At 31.0% G+C, this 19,521-nt stretch overlaps 1 non-coding gene across 1 annotated transcript; it reads left to right on the forward strand.

Moving 5' to 3' along the window:
* Nucleotides 1–4,938: 4,938 nt before the first annotated feature.
* Nucleotides 4,939–5,128, forward strand: LOC123303152. Its single transcript, XR_006535582.1, has one exon. It is a non-coding gene; the product is annotated as a U2 spliceosomal RNA (small nuclear RNA).
* The last annotated feature ends 14,393 nt before the right edge of the window (nucleotides 5,129–19,521 follow it).

A 19,521-nucleotide genomic window follows, 5' to 3' on the forward strand; every position in this document is an offset into this window, starting at 1 on the left:
AGTAGAACATTTTAGTTATATAAATATTTTCCAGGCTTAAAATAGTCCGGTTATGATAAGCGAACATTAAAGAAATCGTTATAAAACCAATATTTTGTATTCTTTTAAAAACTTTGATAAAAATATAGAACAAAGGACCTTGCAAATTTCGTTTAAGAAAATTATTTTTCAAACCATGGTTTCAGAGCGTCCTTGAACAATAGACCTATAGAATAGAAGTCTCTTTTCTATTAAGTATCTATGTTTCAAGTTAGTTCTAGATCAATTTTTGTATTACAGTGGAACCTGATTAAGTAACACATCAAGGGACCTGCAAATTTGTCTCAATTAAAGAAGTATTCCACTTACCCAGTGACTCAGATATCCAGGTATAAATAAATATCTGTCATAACTATATAGAGCTTCCATTAATAAAGATCAGAATACAGCTTATTTCAGTTACAGAGGTGCGATTATTAAATAAAATAATGAATTTTAATCTTTATTAGGAATCAAAAGATGTCATCCAAGCTCCTATTATTTTGGTAATTCACAGGCAAAGTTTTAACACCTTTTAAACATCTTGCAGTTTTAGAATTTCCGATCAATAGGATAGGCAGATTTTCTTTTCCTGGCATGTCAGCACCCAGAAGTATTGTAACGCGCTCTTTACTAAGGTTTCCGCCATGACAGGACTCATCTTTTAAGATAAAAGTTTTATTGGGTAGACTTTTATAAAATAAACTCGCTTCGTCTGCGTTAAAAATATCAACAGAATAATTGCGCAGATGAACTGTCAGGTCTTCAATCCATTGGCTACATTTGCTAACATCAACAGCGTTACTCTCTCCACAAATTGCTTTGAAAATTATACCGTTTCTTTTTTTTAAACACTTCCAATCAACCACTGCTGCTACAAAAATTATGAAAACCAAGCCTTCGCGCAAAATCTTGTGCCTTTTCTTTAATAATCGGTCCACTTTTGAGAACGTTTTTGATACGAAGTTGTTTGAACCATGTTTTAGCAAACACTGTTCAAGTTCAAGATTTTCTGATAAACGTACACGTTTTAGTTTTCCTTGTCCTTCAGAACATTGGGATTGAATTTTATCTTTATTCTAAATTATCCTACAAAGAGTAAATTTTGGCTCATTAAATTCGACACAGACTTTATCACGTGTCTTCCTACTTTTTTAAACGGATATTTACTTCAGTTTTGCACGAATTTTTATAACGATTTGGGCCTTCGTTTTGGCATTTTTCAAGTAAACATCCGTATGATAGTAAAGCAACTCTAAAACTTGAGGCTGAAAATTAGTTAAAATCGTGTAAAATCGACGATAAACCGAAAATGGACTAATTAGGTGATTTTATGAACACCTATATCAAAATTTTGTGGGTAGCATCAATATTTTTAAGCGTTCCAAACTTGGGACTAAACTTAGTATACCTTGGTATATTACATATATACATGTATAAAAATGTTCCTTATAAAAACAACTTCTGTTTGAAAAATTTTTTCATAAACATTACTGTTTTACTCGTGAAAGCCAAGTTGGCAACCCCAATGACTTATATAAAGTTCTAGATTTTTGCAGGACCCACAACTTTTCTATAGAATACTTTTCATTTTGACCGCAACTAAATTCAGAAAACACAATAATACAATTTTACACCCGCTTTGTCACCCCCTCCACCAAAAAAAACACCCTTCAACTCCGCTGGTGGAAAAAAAATTTATACTACATTCCTTATAACCCCCCCCCCCTCACAATTTATTTTTAGCCAACGAACTAAAAAAAAAGGGTGTTATAAGTTTGACCGCTATGTGTGTGTGTCTGTGTGTTTGTCTGTCTGTGGCATCGTAGCGCTTAAACGGATAAAAATTATTGGTTTCTTTAGAAAGGTAATTTAACGGAGAGTGTTTTTGGCTATGTTTCAAGAGCGAGCTTACGGTTACATAACCGAAGAAACTAAAAAATTCGCGATGATCTTCAAGTTCGATTCAATTTTGAAAAGGCATGACATATAATTTTAACATATAAGTAATTATTATGGAAATGAATGGTCAAATAAACCTGGCTGAGTTCATTTTGAAAAATGAAATGGTAAAACAATTAGGTAATTCAAAACAATAATTCAAAACAACAAAGTCAGCTCAAATATATCAATTTCAATTAAAAAGTTTCCAAAAATTTGTCCCAAAAATGATAGCTCTCTAAGTCTCCTTTTCATCTCATCTAATGTCCTTGACCATCACTTTGATATTGATTTAAGAAGGAGTGTTATAAGTTTAAAGTGTTTATCTGTGCGTCTGTGTATTTCTCAGTGATATCATAGCCCTTAAACGATCGAACCGCTTTGATTGAGAACATTTTTTGGCTAAGTTTCCAAAAATCGGTTTACAAGGAATAAATCGCATTTATCGGGGGTTTTTAAAATTTTGTAAATTTCATTAAATCATTCAAAAACTTTTATAGCATAATTTTTGTATGTCTCTTCTAATAGGTATCGTCTGTGCATGTACACCCTTAATGGATTCTGGGAAGACCATTAAAGGAAAACCTAGTAAACTATAAACTGATAGCAATGTGTTTACAATCAAAGAGTAAAGTTTATTTATAGTAGGTACTCCATACAAATAATCATTATTGGTTTTGAAAATTTTATTTGAAAATAAAAAAACTTTTAACAAGAAGAAAACCGACTTCAAAAAAAACTATTCCAAATCAAATTAATATGCACTAAAAGTAAAAACTGTGACAGAACATCTCCTTTTTGTTGAATTTGAAGTCGGTTAAAAATTTAATTAATTAACAAATACAATTCTAGGAGGAAGCTTTTAATGGACTAAAAAGTATAATATAATTTTTTTTATATATCACTCATACATGACTATAAAAGCTGAAGGTAAAATAGCAAGCGTGATTCGGTGTGCTTCAAGTTTAAAAAAATAGTCTTGTGTGAGTGACTCATAAGAAAATTTGTTCTCTGCTTTTTAGTACAATAAAAGATTGTCCCCAAAAAAGTCTTTAAATATTTAATTACAGAATGTACGAGCGCCAGGACAATTTTGGATAAAAGACTTGGTTTTTTTTAAATATGAAATTGGACTAAGTCTAAATCAATTCTGAACATTTTAGGGTGGGGAGGGGGATAATGCCCCTTTATTTAAATAAATATATGACTTAAAAAGTAGGCATATTTAATATTGGTTTTATGGCAAAGCTAGTCGGTGAAAATGAAGAAAAAATTATTTAAATTAAAGTTAAAACTTTAATAAATTATTGAAAAAAAAAACCGTTGCAGTTGTGTCCGATTAATTAAAGATGTATGAGCTCGGTATTGGGGACACAAATTAAAAAAATTTATATTTTCAATTTAGACGGTGAATTATATTATAACTTGACAATATATGAAATAATTTTGAAAATTGAAAATTTTTTAAAATTATTTAGCTTTCAATATTTCGAAAACCAAGGCAGATACGATTTGTCTTCATTCATGAAGTTATAACAAAATTCATCATCAAAGTTGAAAATAAGGTACAAATAATTTCAACCACAAGTTCAAACTTTGGCGTTCGTACTACCTTAAAACTAAAAAACGTATTGTTGCCAAATTTCAGCCGGATAGTTTCAGAAGTGAGTGAAAATTAATATAATTTATTTATTTTATTGATTGCATAATTCCGGGATATACATACAAGAAAAGTAAAAAAAAAACGAAGCTTGTAAAAAGTTGACAGCGCTCAGCGAAGCGACCGGTAGTAATATAAATTAGAATAAATTTATTCAGAAACTAGATTAACCCATTTTCTAGAGAATTTTTTTCCAAGTAATGTTTCCGAAGGGTTTTACAACTATCTAATTTGATATAACGATATTGATTGAATTTTTAACAGTAAAGACTTAGCAATCTAATATATATGTTCATACAGAATGGTTCTAGTAATAAACGATCCGAAACATCGGACAAGACTTTATTATATCATGCATATATGTAATATATCAAGGTATATTAAGTTTAGTCCCAAGTTTGTAACGCTTAAAAACATTGATGCTACGAACAAAATTTTGGTATAGGTTTTCATAGAATCACCTTATTAGTCCATTTCCGGTTGTCCGTCCGTCCGTCCGTCTGTGGACACGATAACTCAAAAACGAAAAAAGATATCGAGCTGAAATTTTTATAGTGTTCTCAACCCATGTAGGAACCGCCATAGTTGAACGACGGGGCCTAGCCTGGTCCAGTACTGGGGATCCCAGCTTTGGCGCCCCGATATTGGCCCATGCTTGAGCCAAGATGAAATAATTGGCCTTGGCCGACCCAACGATTGCCCGAGCCTGGGACAAGGCTGGGTTGCCCAGCCTTGGCAAGGCTCGAAAAATATAACCAACTTGCTGCTGAGTTAACCACGAAAGGCTACAGAGTCTCATTGGATGCATTTGTCGTTGGTTCGCTCGGGGCCTGGCTAGCTAATAACTATAGGATTGCGAAGTCTTTGGCACCCAATAGCACCCAAATATACGCAGACCATGGCTCGGTTGATGGTGTCGGACACGATCCGCTGGTCGCGCGACATCTACATCGAACACCTAACCAGACAGAGGCAGTACCATGACCAGCCACCGTGACCAAGCACAAAGGTACTGCATGGCCCGAACATCTGAGCCACCCCCCCCCCACCATACATCAGTGTGAAGTTTTGTGATTGTGAATTTGTTGTGATTATAAATAAATAAAACTGTGATTTATGACACTTACTATGTTCTGTTTTTGCTTTTTAATCTGCTGTTTTAATATTTTATTTTAAAGTGTTTATTTTAAATGTGTAGTCCTACTTATTTATTTTATATTAGTTACTTTTATCAATTTTATTGTAAACTGTTTTTTTTTTTTTAATACTTTACTACACTTGTTCGAGTATATCCTGTTAAATGTTCAAATTTTACATCTGTATCTTTTAAAGATTATTTAAATAAAAAGCTTTAATCTGTTCTTATCAACTTAATATCTGGTACGCCTCCCATTGCGAGACCAGTATATTAAACTATTATTTGGAACACGGTAGATTGTTAGGAGCTTGCTCCACTTCTACCGCGGATTGACTCAGTGTTGCAGTACAGCTGGGATTGGCCCTGTCAAATAAATCACAAAATAGAATTCTTCATAAAATAATCTTAAAACTTAACTATGGCCTAGCCCTGCCAACCAGGCTTGGGCCAGACTTAAAACTTAACTATGGCCCAGCCCTGCCTGCCAGGCATGGGCCAGACCTAAAAATTGACTATGGCCCAGCCCTGCCAACCAGGCGTGGGCCAGTCGGGGTAATCAGTCTTGGGCCAGCATTATCATTCCAGACTTTACCCAAGCCTGGGCCAATTCTGGCTTACAAGTCTGGCCCAGAGTTCTGTATAGTTGGACCAAGCCTGGGCCCGCCATACTTTCCTACATGGGAAGACGTAAAAAGTGAGGTTGAGTTCGTAAATGAGCATCATAGGTCAATTTGGTCTTGGGTCCGTAGGACCCATCCTGTAAACCGTTAGAGATAGAACAAAAGTTTAAGTGTAAAAAATGTTCCTTATAAAAACAGAACAACTTAATACAGAACAACAAAAATATGTCTGTTTTTTATGGTAATATTACTTTGGTGTCAGCACTATAGTACTTTTAACTTTCATCATCTTAAATACCCAAATAAAATTTTTCTAGACTCTAGGATTCTTATTAATTGTACTCAAAAATAGTATTTTAGTACATTTTCATCTTTAAAATGGTTGTGAATTTCTTATCTTGTGTCCTGTAATTTAAGGTTTCTTTTAAGATACAACTATTTTGCAATATAAACTGACGATAGTGTCAGTCACGTTTTGTTCTGTAGTATCAGTCACGATTTATTTTTCTAATAAATTTGATTCAAAAATACTAAGATTCTTTATTTTACTATTAATCCTGAAAAAAGGAAGATATTCGAAGTTTAAAAACACTTTCGAACGCGACTTTCTTTTGCATGTAGTGTCAGTCACATTTATATTTTGCTAAATAAACCATATATTATAAAGTTTTATGAGCAAATTTACTGCAGGAGATAAAATCAACCATAAAACTATACTAAATGTAAAACCTTTAACATAATAGCATTCATAATATGATCAAAAAAAAAAAAAAAAAAAAAAAAAAAACGGACAGTCACACATGAAATCGAAAATTTCATACTCTTGCCTCATATTACGGGTAACCGTGCGCATTTCTGTGGAGTAAGTAAATCCATATTGGATCAGTAAACTAATTCCTAAGTAAAACACACAAACGATAACAAACCATAGTTTTTTGCGGTTACAATATTCTCAGTCTAAGTATGTTTATGCAAAATCTATTCAGATTTGTCTTGTTTCAACCCTATCCCTCCCCGTCTCATTAAAAGATAATAGATTTCTTTAAATCTTCTCATAAAAAGATGGTTTAAAGTAGTTCGGCTGTTTAAGCAAGTACGGTGAATGTTGATAAATGATGGTCCCTTGCTCACAGTTTTGGGGTGTTTTGTGGGGCAAAATTGTGGGGCAAAAAGAAAACATAAAAAAACTTTGGTCAAAAACTAGTCAAATTGACGTATAAATTTTATATTTTAGGATATTCTTAAAGCATTAAAAAAGATTTACGTGATACAAATATTATTTTTATTCATTACATAATTTTTAATCGTAACTTCAATGAATATAAATTAGTTATTAACTTGACTAGTCATGTGACGGTAATCTTTCCTATAATTTTTATTCAACTTTTTTACGGACCACCATGCATTACATTTAATACACAGTGATTCGGAAATCAAGATGCATTTTATATAAAAACACATTATACAGCGGTTATTCAATATACAAAAAGTAAGTTCAATGTATTTTCTATATTGAATCAATTTTCATTTATATAGTTTGAAAATGAAGATGATAACTGCATTAAGTGTAATAGGTATATGTTTCCTGTAGTGCATTTGAATATTGTGTGGTAGCGAATCTTACAAATATAAACTTCCGTCGTACTTTTAAAAGCATATAGGGGAGGATCAATTGTGTATACCGGTGGTTTCCTCAAACCTGTTGATTTTTATGCGAAATCTAGCAATCAATTCATAAATTAAATGATAAGGGAAAGTGGTCTATAATGATCTCTCAGTGTAAAATGATCCCTCGTTGTTTTAAGTAAGCCATTAAAACCATCTAGTATATTTATCGATAGATGGTTTCCACGCGATCAAATTAATCGTTCAACAAAGACTTATAGTGATTTATAAGATAATATGCTTATGATTTATGGTAAGAGAAATTTCAACATAAAATTTCTTTTTATGTATTAGTTTTGCCGGCTGGCTGTTTTTACTCTTGGTTTTTGTTGACTTTAATTAATATTATAACACATTTTCAAATTCGTATAATAAATTTTAAGATTAGTTTTTATGATGAAATTCAAATATGTCGTTACAGGTAAAATGATCCCCTTTATATGGACTAAAATGATCCCTTTTTTGTGTGTAACATTATAATATTTTACCAGTGATTTTTGTGTTCATACTAATCGTTGATGCAATGTAAAAGAACAGTTAATATTTTATGTGAACTGTTTGATAAAAAATGCAATGGGATCATTTTACTCACTATCCATACAAGGTCGGTCAAAACGATCCCTTTTAAGAAATATTGAATAGTTGAAACAAATTTGAACAGATTAATAGAAATTTACATGCCAATATTGTTACAAACATTTGAATAAAGAATTTGAAAATATTTTGTTTGGCTAAAAATTTACGTTGTACATATGTCGAATAGTTTGGCTATAAATTACATTTTTTCTTAGGGGGGTCTTTTTAGACCACAATCCTCTAAAAGTAATAATTTAAGTCAAAAAAATTTCAGGTTTATATAGCAGCTAAATGTGTATAAGTGTGTATATTTCGTTAGGAAAAATATAAATAGATTCTGTTTTTCCTTTCTTGGACCTCCAAAATTACCTTAACTATCTTTTATTGGGTAGACTAGTCTATATGTATTTTAAGGTAAGATTAGGAGCAATAAAATCATAGCCCGCGCTATCATAAATTAAGTACTCCCCATTTATAACATATAATCTTATTACAAGCAATGGCTTTTAAATAAGTTCGCTTGGAATTTTTATTATTCTTGTAAAAGAAAATATTTTGTATTGGATTTACTTTAATTTACTTTTGCGAATAAATTGTATGTTGTTCATTTATCTTTTTTTGTTTCGCTTGATTTTTTTATTTTTTTATTTTAGTTTTAAATATTTAATATTACACAAGAGGATTGCTAAAGCAATCGATCGATCCAGCTTATTAGTTATTTTATAGTGTTAAGTTATTAGCTTAATAGGTACATTTAAATTACAAAATTCAATTAAATTCAAAATAAATATCTAAAGTCATCATTTTATTTAAAATAACCATGTCTTACTTATGTTAGTATGGTTATTTCAAATTCACTTACAATATGTTTTATGACCACTGGATTGTCGTAGGTGGATGTCAAACTAATTATAATTATCATTTTAATAAACATAATAAAATGAATGTCTATTTTTCCATAAATGCAATAAAACTAAGGTTATATCATTTTCGTAAAAATTTTTTATTTTACAAATTATTATTGGTTTAAGGATGATGAATTAATTATTATTGCATATTAAATAAAACCCCCCCACTGAATTTCATTTTTTCCTCCATATCCTGCGTCAAGGACCAACTATTTTTGTAATCCCTTTGATATTGTATCCTATAATAGGTCATTTTAAATACTGTAAATACGAATTTGTTACTTTTAATTCAATGGTTGAATGAATTTGAATTTAATAACAAAACAAACAATTGACTGAGTTAATTGTTGAAATACCATGTATAGACAGTGTTGATTACTCTGTCACATTACACATACATACATGTCACACATACATAACTGATATTCTCATATAATACATACTTTACAATTTGTACATAATTTGCGCTTTCACGGGTAAACAGTGATGTTTACGAAAACATGTTTCAAACAAATGTTGTTTATTTTTTTCTATCTTTAACGGTTTACAAGATGGATCCTACGAGCTCTAGATCCAATTGACCTATGTTGCTCATTTACGAACTCTAACTCACTTCTTACGTCCTAAGCACGCTATAAAAATTTCAGCGTGAGATCTCTTTTCGTTTTTGAGTAATTGTAATGACAGACGGGCAGACAGAGGACAGACAGACAGACAGACAGCCGAAAATGGACTAATATGGTGATTTTATGCACGCTATAAAAAGTTCAGCTTGATATCTCTTTTCGTTTTTGAGTAATCGTGACGACAGACGACAGACGACGGAAGACAGACAACTGGAAATTAACTAATGAGGAGATTTTATGAACATCTATACCAAAATTCTGTTCATAGTATCAATATTTTTAAGCGTTAGAAACTTGGGACTAAACTTAGTATGTATATAAATATCCAGAATTCAGTAATATCAACCTTTTGCATTAAGGGTTTATGTAAATAGAATTTAAAATTATTTTTTGAAACAAACAAAGTGAATAAAAATATTTATATTTACAGGATATATTCGCGTATTTATTTGGAAATTAGGTCCATCTATTCGATATCTATTATCTATCTAATCACTTTTTACAGTGTATTACAGTTATGATGATGACACCCTCATATTTTCGTAGTTTATGGCAATATCGGTTTAAATTTTTTGTTATACAAATTGACCGGTCACATTTTACTGATAACCGAAATCAGTACTTTAAACTCAGCCTACAAAAAATTGACAAATAGGGTTGATTCTTAATATTTTGCCAAGCGTCAGAGGTGGATAGAGATATCAATAACAACTATTAGAAAAAGTTGCTTAGAATATTTTTTGTACCCATATACTGATCCATATACCCATATACTGATTTCATGACAAAATTGGCATTTATAATTTTTTCATTATCTTGATCATCTTTACTCAAAATTATTACAAGTTTATTATATATTCAAATATTCAATAAACTTGTAATCATTTTGATTGTAGGCCAAAATAATGAAAAACTTACGAATTTTACCATGAAAATTGCGAATTTTTTCATGAAAATTCGTACATAGGTATAAAAAAATAATCTAACCAACTTTTTCTAATTTTTCTAAACTTCTCTTCCATGTCTGACGCTTGACAAAATATTAAGAATCGGCCTTATTTGTCAATTGATAGTAGGCTGATAGTTCAGATTTCGATTCAATATTTTAAAAAATGTGTCCCATCATCCTGTATGGCTGTACAAAATTTCAAATCGATATTCCAATAAATAGTCGCCATATTAGCTCATTTGGTTAAGGCGTAACCAATTCCGTCCGTGGTATGCTAAGGGTAGCGGGTTCGATTCCCGCCGTTACAACATAATTAATTTAATAGTTGGGAGAGGCTGGTGTAGTGCATGGTAAATGCATGTAGGAGGTGCACTCAGCCTCTGAAATTGAGGAGCTGATAAATATAATCAGCGGAAAGGTGAAAACACATATATGGTATCACAATGGCATCTATAGAAGAAGTGTGTCCTTCGTGGGCAGCCAATAGAACCTAACCTAACCAGCCTTCCTATAAATAACGAAAATATGAAAGTGTCTTCATCTTAAATGCGTCACACTGTAGTACAAGTAAAAGATTAATTAAACACATTTTAGTTTCTTAAAATCCACTTTATTAAAATTTTGTCTATCAAAATATTTTGTTTATGAACATTTCGACTTGTTAGTCATCTTCAGAACAATAGTCAAAAGTGGATTTTAAACAACTAAAATGTGTTTAATTAATTTTAATAACTTCCACAAATTAACGCTCTCAAACTTAAAAGAGTTTAAAATTTAAAAAAAATTAATCCATTCGGCTTTTAATAGTAGTTTAAAGAAAACATACATTAAAAAATAATCAGGAGTGTAGGAAATTGTTTGGAAACTTTATCCGAGAAAACACTTGTATGACTATTCGTCGAAAAATAATATAAAATTTTCGCACATTTTGCAAAAATGCAAAAATACATGTTTCGGAAAAGACGTGCGCGATCGATAACGAAGCATCCATAGAATATTAAAAAATGAACATTTGCTTCTTTAAGACTTGCTCTAAAACCTCTGCATAATATTTAATCTCGTCATGAAATCGTGATGAAACCGAGAAAAACCAAAGAAAAACGAGAATCATTACGGAAAACTTATCTGATATTTGACATCTTTTTTTTCTTTTTTTTTTTGCCATATAAAACACAGCAATTTCTTTTTAGATTACCGTTTTATCGTTAGGTTTCGCATAAATGCCCCCACTTATAAAAAATAAATTTCCAAAAGTCTGTGCAAACTTATACTAAACTAAATAACAGATGTCTCTGTTAATTTTTAATGAAACATATTACGTATAAATTAATTTAATATATATCACGTAGAAACATGCTTGCTTGCTGTCCATCACCACTCACTAGTTTTTATCTGAAAAAGGAAATGCATTTTTTTTAAACTACAAGCAGTTTAATTTTTCCTAGAATTTTTCTATATACTTCCTCTAGTAAATAATAATAAGCAAAAATCTATTTTTCCTATCATTTGTATACCCTGTACATATGAAATATATATGTCAAAGTACATTAAGTTTAGTCCTGAGTTTATAACGCTTAGAAATTTGACGCTACAAACTATTTTCGTTTGTCGATCCGCCTATCTGCCTCTTCGTCTGCCAACACGACCACTCAAAAACGATATCGATATGAAACGTATAAAGTGAGTTTGAGTTCGTAAATGAGCAACATAGATTAATTAGGTCTTGAGTCCATGGGATCTACCTTCTAACCGTTAGAGATAGAACTAAAGTTTAAATGTAAAAACTGTTTCTTATAAAAAAGTGGACATATTTTGCTTGAAATATTTTTCGTAAACATCATTGTTTACCCACGAGGACGAAAATTAGGACAAAACTTTGGAGTCAATTTTTTCAAAAACTGTAAAAGATAGAGAATTAAACAAATGATTCTCTTAATTATTGAACCATTCTCGAAAAACGAAAAAAAATTATATTATATTCTTTCGAAATTTTCGAAAACAAAATAAATGGAGGCCGAAAGTCTGTGATTAATTGTGTTGGCTTTTTAAACTGTTCTAATTTATAAAAAAACAAGTTAAAACAAACAATTGACTGAGTAAACTGTTGAAATATCAGATTACACGTACATACATGTCACACACAAACAAATATATATATATATATATATATATATATATATATATATATAGGTGTTCATAAAATCACCTAATGAGTTCATTTTCGGTTGTCTGACCGTATGTCCGTCTGTCTGTCTGCTTGTCTATCTGTCAACACGATAACTCAAAAGCAAAAAATGATATCAAGCTGAAATACCTTTTGTTTGAAACATTTTTTCGTAAGCATCACTGTTTACCCATGAGAGCAAATTTTTTACTATGTATTAAGTGGGAATATCAGTTATAGCTGTATAATATATATATATATATATATATATATATATATATATATATATATATATATATATATATATATATATATATATATATATATATGTCGTGACCTCCAATTTCACTTTTAGGAAAACCAATTTGGTCCGAAAATTGTTAGTTGTTCTCCTATGAAATGGATTCGACTGGAAATCCTTCAGTTCAATTTAACGGGATCGCCACTTGATTTTTTCGATAAATTCAAGAAACGGAGCTTTGATCTATTGTTGTGTTAACTTCTCGATGCTTTCAATGTTCACTTTTATTTTTGTTGAATGTTGATTACGTCGTATTTAGGATGTTTTTCAAATTATAACACTTTATTAATTTTTAATTAAATTGAGATATTTTGTATTTAATTAATAAAAATAACTTTACATTACAACAATGATTATAACAATTAATATGATGTAAACTATTTTGAACATAATAACAATTCGAAATTAACTTAAAAATTTTATTTTTTCAAAGATTATCAAAGACTAATTAAAATTAGAAAAATATTTTTATTTATAATGAAAATAATGCAATCCTGCAAAAAAGAAGAAATGAATTTATTATGGGAGTCTGCTTAGTCAGCGATTCTCAAATATTCAGTTTATGGGAATCTGTGTTGGAAATCTGATGCACCACAATCCTCCCCTATTAAAAGAATTTACGCAGTTTCTTGAACGAGGAAATTCTTAAAGTTTTACTTGACGGATTGGACGCCGGCCAGAAATGCTTGATGATTCTGAAGGTGCCCGTCTTCTGTTTTGTAGAAGAACAGTTTCTTGATCTGGTTCGTATATGATTTTGGTTTCGTATGGTTGAACTTGATTGTTCCTGTTTTCTCCGAATAGGCAGTTATAAAAGTTAAACGTATCTCCATTTTTCTTTTTGCATGGTAGTAAGCAGTTGATGGTTTTTGACAAAAGGGTTGCGAGGACTTTGAAGATTCCATATTTGTATGTGTAATAAAGAATAACTATTGATGCCATAGCGCTTCCAATGTAACATAACCATTTATAAATTGTATTTTCGTATTTGATTATGAATGGTTTATTTAATTGTGTTTGCAGGTTTTCATCCATTTTCTTCAGTTGATGTTGTGTGTATTTGATTTCATTTAGATCCAGATTTCTTAATTTTATTGGTTTTAATTGTTCTGGACTAAGTTTTTCTTCTTTAAAAAGATATTTACAACAATCATCTTCTAAAATGTTTACTTGTGGAATTTGTAGGTACGTAGTTACATTTCGAATTGTTATTTCTGGTTGTAGAATAATATTGTTTGTTATAAAGCGACAATCTCCAGTAATTTTTAGTAAACCCATTCCATTTAATGTTGATTCTTGGTCTGCTCCAGTATTGCAAAGTAGAGTTCCTTTTGTTAATTTGGAAAGGATAAACAGCCATTGATTTTTTGATACTTGTTGCCATATTTCAGGTTGGGCAATGATGGTGGTAGTTTTACATGATTTTGGTATAATTTGGTTTTCCAAATCGAACATTTCCAATTCACATATATCGGTTGAACGTCGTTCCATTGTGTCGATGTGCTTACAAATGTACAAGTCATTTAGACGAATGCATTTGTCAAGCTGTTTAAGTAATGCGAATTGAGATTTACTTCTGCTAGATATTAAATATGGATAATCAATTGTGATATAGGAAATTTGACTTGAATTTTTATGTGGAGTTGGTAAAGGAAATACTTGAAATAGGTTAAATTCTGAGATTTGTGCTATTGGAATTTTAATTAATATTACTAATGTAGATTCTTTTATGAAAGCTTTAACATCCATAATTTGATAATAATATTCAATATTTTCTGGTTCTATTTTTATTGGTAATGATAATGAAGTGATTTGTTTTAATTCATTATAAAGTGTGGTAGGATTAATTATATTATAATCTACAATTCCATGACGAATGAGCGTTAGAGTCATGCTATAGGATTGTAGCTGTCTAATATTTATATCGTTTATTTGTTTTATTAATAATAAATGATCTAATATTTCTATTTCTAGAGAGTTTTCGTTAATTGCTGCAGATGATTTATTTATAAATTTGTTGAAAGATTTAATATTCGCGTTTAACTCCTGTTCAGCGTCTTGTATTGTTTCTAAGGTTTTATTTAGTGTATTCATGGTGTCTGAAAGTATTTTTATTTGGTCTTTCATCATTAAGTGGGTGGTTTTCCGATCATCGATAAGAGAATTAATAGAATTTGAGTAGAATTCAGAGTCGTCTGAATCGGGTGTACCTACTAGCCATTTCAGGATTTTAGATCCTGCATTTATGAGACCTCGACGTTTTCTTAAAAGAGTTTTTGTTGTAGTCGGTTTGTCTAATTGTAAATTGTGGGATTGAACGGTATTAATTAATGATTTAATTTCAGTTAATTGTTGCACTAATAATTTTTGTTGAAGTTTACAAGCTGCTGCGTTGGAGTGATTACTTGGTATCAGTGAACATAACGTATAAGATTTATGGTAAAAGCGTGTTGCTGTGTTTAAGTTTTCATTGAAGGTAGTAGTATTTATAAAGTGAAGTAAAGTTAGATGTTGGTTACATATTTTTGCTTCTCCGAGGCGTTTGAAAAATAAACCAGGTGATTTATCAATTTGTTCCACCTGTAGTTCTGTTGTCGCCTGGCGAAGTAATAGCAGTACGAACAATCTGATCATCATCTGAAATATAATGTTTCAGATTATTTTCATGGTACGTTTTGTTTGATTTTTTCATTTTTATAGTGACGGTGTGTGATTCAGGATGGACTGAAATGATTTTGAAAGGACCTCTGAATCGGTTTTTTAGTTTTCCTGGGGCAGCTTGGCCTTCCTTGATTAATACATCGTCTCCTACGTTAAATGTGCGTGGTTTGGTTTGTTTTTTGTCATATTGGGCTTTATTAACTTCTTTACTTTTGGTTAAATTTTCTCTTGCAACTGTCCGAATACGTTTTAATTTGTCCTGGACTTCTTTTGATAGGTTTTGGTACGTTTTTCTTGTTGTGTTTTTCTCGAATGAAGTGGGAATGTGTGGATCTATCCCGAATACCAATGTGTATGGGGTTTCGTTTGTGGAACGATTTTTATGACTGTTGTATGAGAATGTTGCTAGGTAGAGCATTTCATCCCAATTATCCATTTCGGCGTTAATGTATGCTCGAAGATAATTTTCTATATAAGAATGTGTCCTTTCTAAAGATCCATTGGTTTGTGGATGATATGGTGATGTCAATTTTTGTTTTATGTCGAATAATTTGTTTACTTCTTTTATTAGTGCGGTGAAGACCGGATCTTGATCCGTGAGGATGGCCTTAGGAAATCCGAATGTACAAGCATATTTCAAAAAATAGATAGCTGTTGTTTCAGCTTTTCTATCTGACATTGGAAAAGCTTGCAGATGTTTCGTAAGGTGATCTTGTATGGTTAAGATGAATTTATTCCCATTTGATGTGACCGGTAGGGGACCTACAAAGTCCATTGAAATTTCATCGTTGAAGTTTTCCGCAGTGGTGGTGATAACCATGGGCGCTTTATTTAGATTAGAAGATTTTGCTTTTTGACATGTGGGACATTTCTTTATATAGTTTTCAACGTATGTCTTCATTCCCTTCCAAAAGTATTTTTCTCGAAGTTCACTATACGTTCTTGAGACGCCTGGATGTCCTCTAAGTGGGGAATCGTGATATTCTTGTAAAAGTCTCTTCTTTTCTTCGTCTGTACGGATAATGGTAGTGGTTGTTCCTTCCTCAGGTACAGTATTCTCGTTTGGTTCTTCATTATTTGGTTGTGTTTCATTTGGTGGTTCTACCTCGTCTGGTTCTATGTTGTCTGTGTCTATATCATCTGGTATTTCGATGATTTCGTTGTCATTTTCTTTGGAAGTAGATGGAATTTGTTCGGGTTCTTCATTTGATATATTTAGTTCGTTTTGTAATATATTCTGTATTTCATCCTCAGTTAGAAGCGTACTGTAGTTTATATTTTCGACGTTTATTTTTTCGATATTATTGTTAAAATGATATAACAGTAGGTTATTTAGATATTTTGTTTGAATTGATTTATCTATAAATGCTAAGTCGATGAAGGTGTTGAAGTCAGGTGATGTAAGTGCTACTTCGTCCACTACTTCATATAAAAGTTTTGGGTTTATTTTATAATTTTCGTGTTGTTTTAGAATTAGTAAAATTATATTTTGATTAGCATTTTCTTTTCTCAGAACTTGACCAAGATTTGCATTTTTAATTTCATTTAAGGTAAAATTGTTTAGAATAAATGTTTTTAAATTTTCGTTAATATTTAAATTTTTTGCACATGGTATTATTAAATTTTTAATTGTTGCTATATCGCAGCCGGGGTTGAATCTTATTATTGGGTTTGATTTTTTGTTGAATTTTTGAAAATCTTCATAGGATTTTTCTTTGTTTATCATTGCAACAAATATTGGGCGACTTAAAGTGTCTGCAGTATAGTTTGTTTTTCCCGGTGTGTAATTTATCTTGTACTGGTAGTTCATAAGTTTTAGTCTCCAACGTACGAGTCTGCTAGTAGGGTCCTTAACCGAATTCAGCCATACTAATGGGCGGTGATCCGTTTTGACCAAAAACTCGCGGCCATAGAGAAAATGATGGAAATTTTTAATAGTTTTTAAAATAGCAAGGCATTCCTTCTCTATAGTAGAGTAATTTTGTTCGGCTTTGTTTAGTGTGTAAGAGTAGTATGCGATAGGTAAATCTACTCCGTCATACGATTGTGTTAGTACCCCACCTATAGCCAGATTTGAAGCATCTGTAGTGATTGAAAACATTTTATTATCATCGGGGTATTGTAGAATTGGTGCTGAAGTAATTTTTGATTTTAAAGTTTCAAAAGAATTTTTACATTTTTCGTCAAATATGAATTTTTGATTTTTCTTCAATAGTTTGGTTAGAGGCTTGGCTATTTCACCGTAATTTTTTATAAATTTTCGATAGTATCCAGTGATACCTAGGAAACTTTGAATCTGTTTAATATTTTTTGGTTCGTTTAAATTGAGAATTTTTTCAATTTTTTCTTTTTGAGGTTTTATACCAGATAAAGTTATTGTATGGCCTAAATACTTTAATTCTTGTTGAAGAAATTCGCATTTGTCCATGTTTATTTTTAGATTATTGTTTTTTAATATTTGTAAAATTTCTTTTAAGTATGCGATGTGTTCGTCTAGACTTTTTCCAAGAATAATTAAGTCATCTAGATAACACATACATTTTTGTTGTAAAATTTGGTCATGAAATATTTCATTCATAAGGGTTTGGAAAGTCGCTGGAGCGTTTACCAAACCAAATGGCATTCGAAGGAATTCGAAATGACCGTGGCCAACGGTGAAGGCTGTCTTGGGAATATCCTCGGATTTGATCGGAATTTGGTGGAACCCACTCGCCAAATCAAGGGCCGAAAAGTACTTGTTTCCCCCTAAATTTGATAATATTTCATCAATTCGTGGAATTGGGTAATTATTTGGTATGGTTTTTTGGTTGAGCATTCTGTAGTCAATTACCATACGATATTTTTTTATGTTTGAAGCGTCTAGTTTTTTATCTACAATCCAAACAGGAGAATTGTATGGACTTTTACTTTTACGAATAATATTATTTTTAAGTAATTCGTCAATTTGTTTTTGTGCTTCTTCACGCAAGTGCTTGGGTAGAGGATAAATTTTATTTTTAATTGCACAGCTCTCATCAATCAATTTAATTTCATGTTCAATTTTATTTGTACACCCTGGAATATCGTTTTCTAATTTTACAATTTGGTTGTATTCAATAATTACTTTGGTTAACTTAGATTTTTCTTCTTCATTTAATGTGTCCGTACGTAATAGTTTTAAAATTTCATCTTTCCTAGATGGTTCGATTTTTGTATTAAAAATTTTCGCGGGATCTAAAGAAATTGAGTTAGTTTTATAGTTAATTACAGCATTATGTTTCGTTAGAAAATCTGTACCTAAAATTCCGTCATATGGTACAGTGTCACTATCCACTAAATGAAAAAAATGATGAAATTTGTGACCATCTTTAATCATGTAGACTGATACAAGTCCAAATGATGAAATTGTTCCATCAGTTATACCTTTAATTGATATTCTAATGTTACTGTTTATTTCCGTTTTATGATTGGGGTTTAAATTGTTAACTTTTAATAAACTAACACTAGCACCTGTGTCAATTAAAAAATTAAATTGATTGTTTCGAGAGTGTTCGGAATTAAATAAAAGTTTTTTATCATTTATTATTGCATTTGGAAGTTTAGTGAAGCCCACTCTGTTGACTTGCTCGTAGTTGGGGCTTCCGTTAACCCGAGCGATTTGTAGTTTAAATGATTTACATCATTATTGGGATTATTTGATTGCCTTGAAGTACTGGGGTTATTTGAGCCACTATTTGCGTGGGCTACTTTGGGATTTGAATTATTCAAATTTTCGTTAAAACGTTTTTTCCGGCATTCGTCAATAGTATGCCCTTTAAATTTACAATAAGTACATTGTTTAAAATTATAATTTCGATTATCTGAGCGTGATGCCTCTCCAGAATTAGAATTATTAAATTGTGAACTATTATTTTTATTTCGACAGTCTTTAGTATTATGATTATTTTTTCTACAAATTTTACAATACTTTCGCGAATTACTTGAATGAATATTATTTAAGCTTGTATTTCTAAGTTGGTTTTGCATGCTAATGAACGCTTCTTCTTCGCTTGCTATTGATAACGCTTCATTCATTGAGTTGCAATTTTTGTGACGTAGAATATTGGATATTTCCGGTTTACAATGGTGTGTAAACCTTCTAAGTGCCATATCTTCGATTAATGCTAATTTTCCAATTAACATGGATTTCGAAGTAGTTTTTTCTTTTACTTTTTGAATAATGCGAGAATTTAGACGTTCAATGCGAGAGTAAAATTCTTTTATTGATTCATTCGGTTTTTGTTTACATGTTTCCAATTGTTCTTGTAAAAATGTT

This window comes from Chrysoperla carnea, chromosome X (genome assembly GCF_905475395.1).
Source record: "Chrysoperla carnea chromosome X, inChrCarn1.1, whole genome shotgun sequence".
Lineage (NCBI taxonomy): Eukaryota > Metazoa > Arthropoda > Insecta > Neuroptera > Chrysopidae > Chrysoperla > Chrysoperla carnea.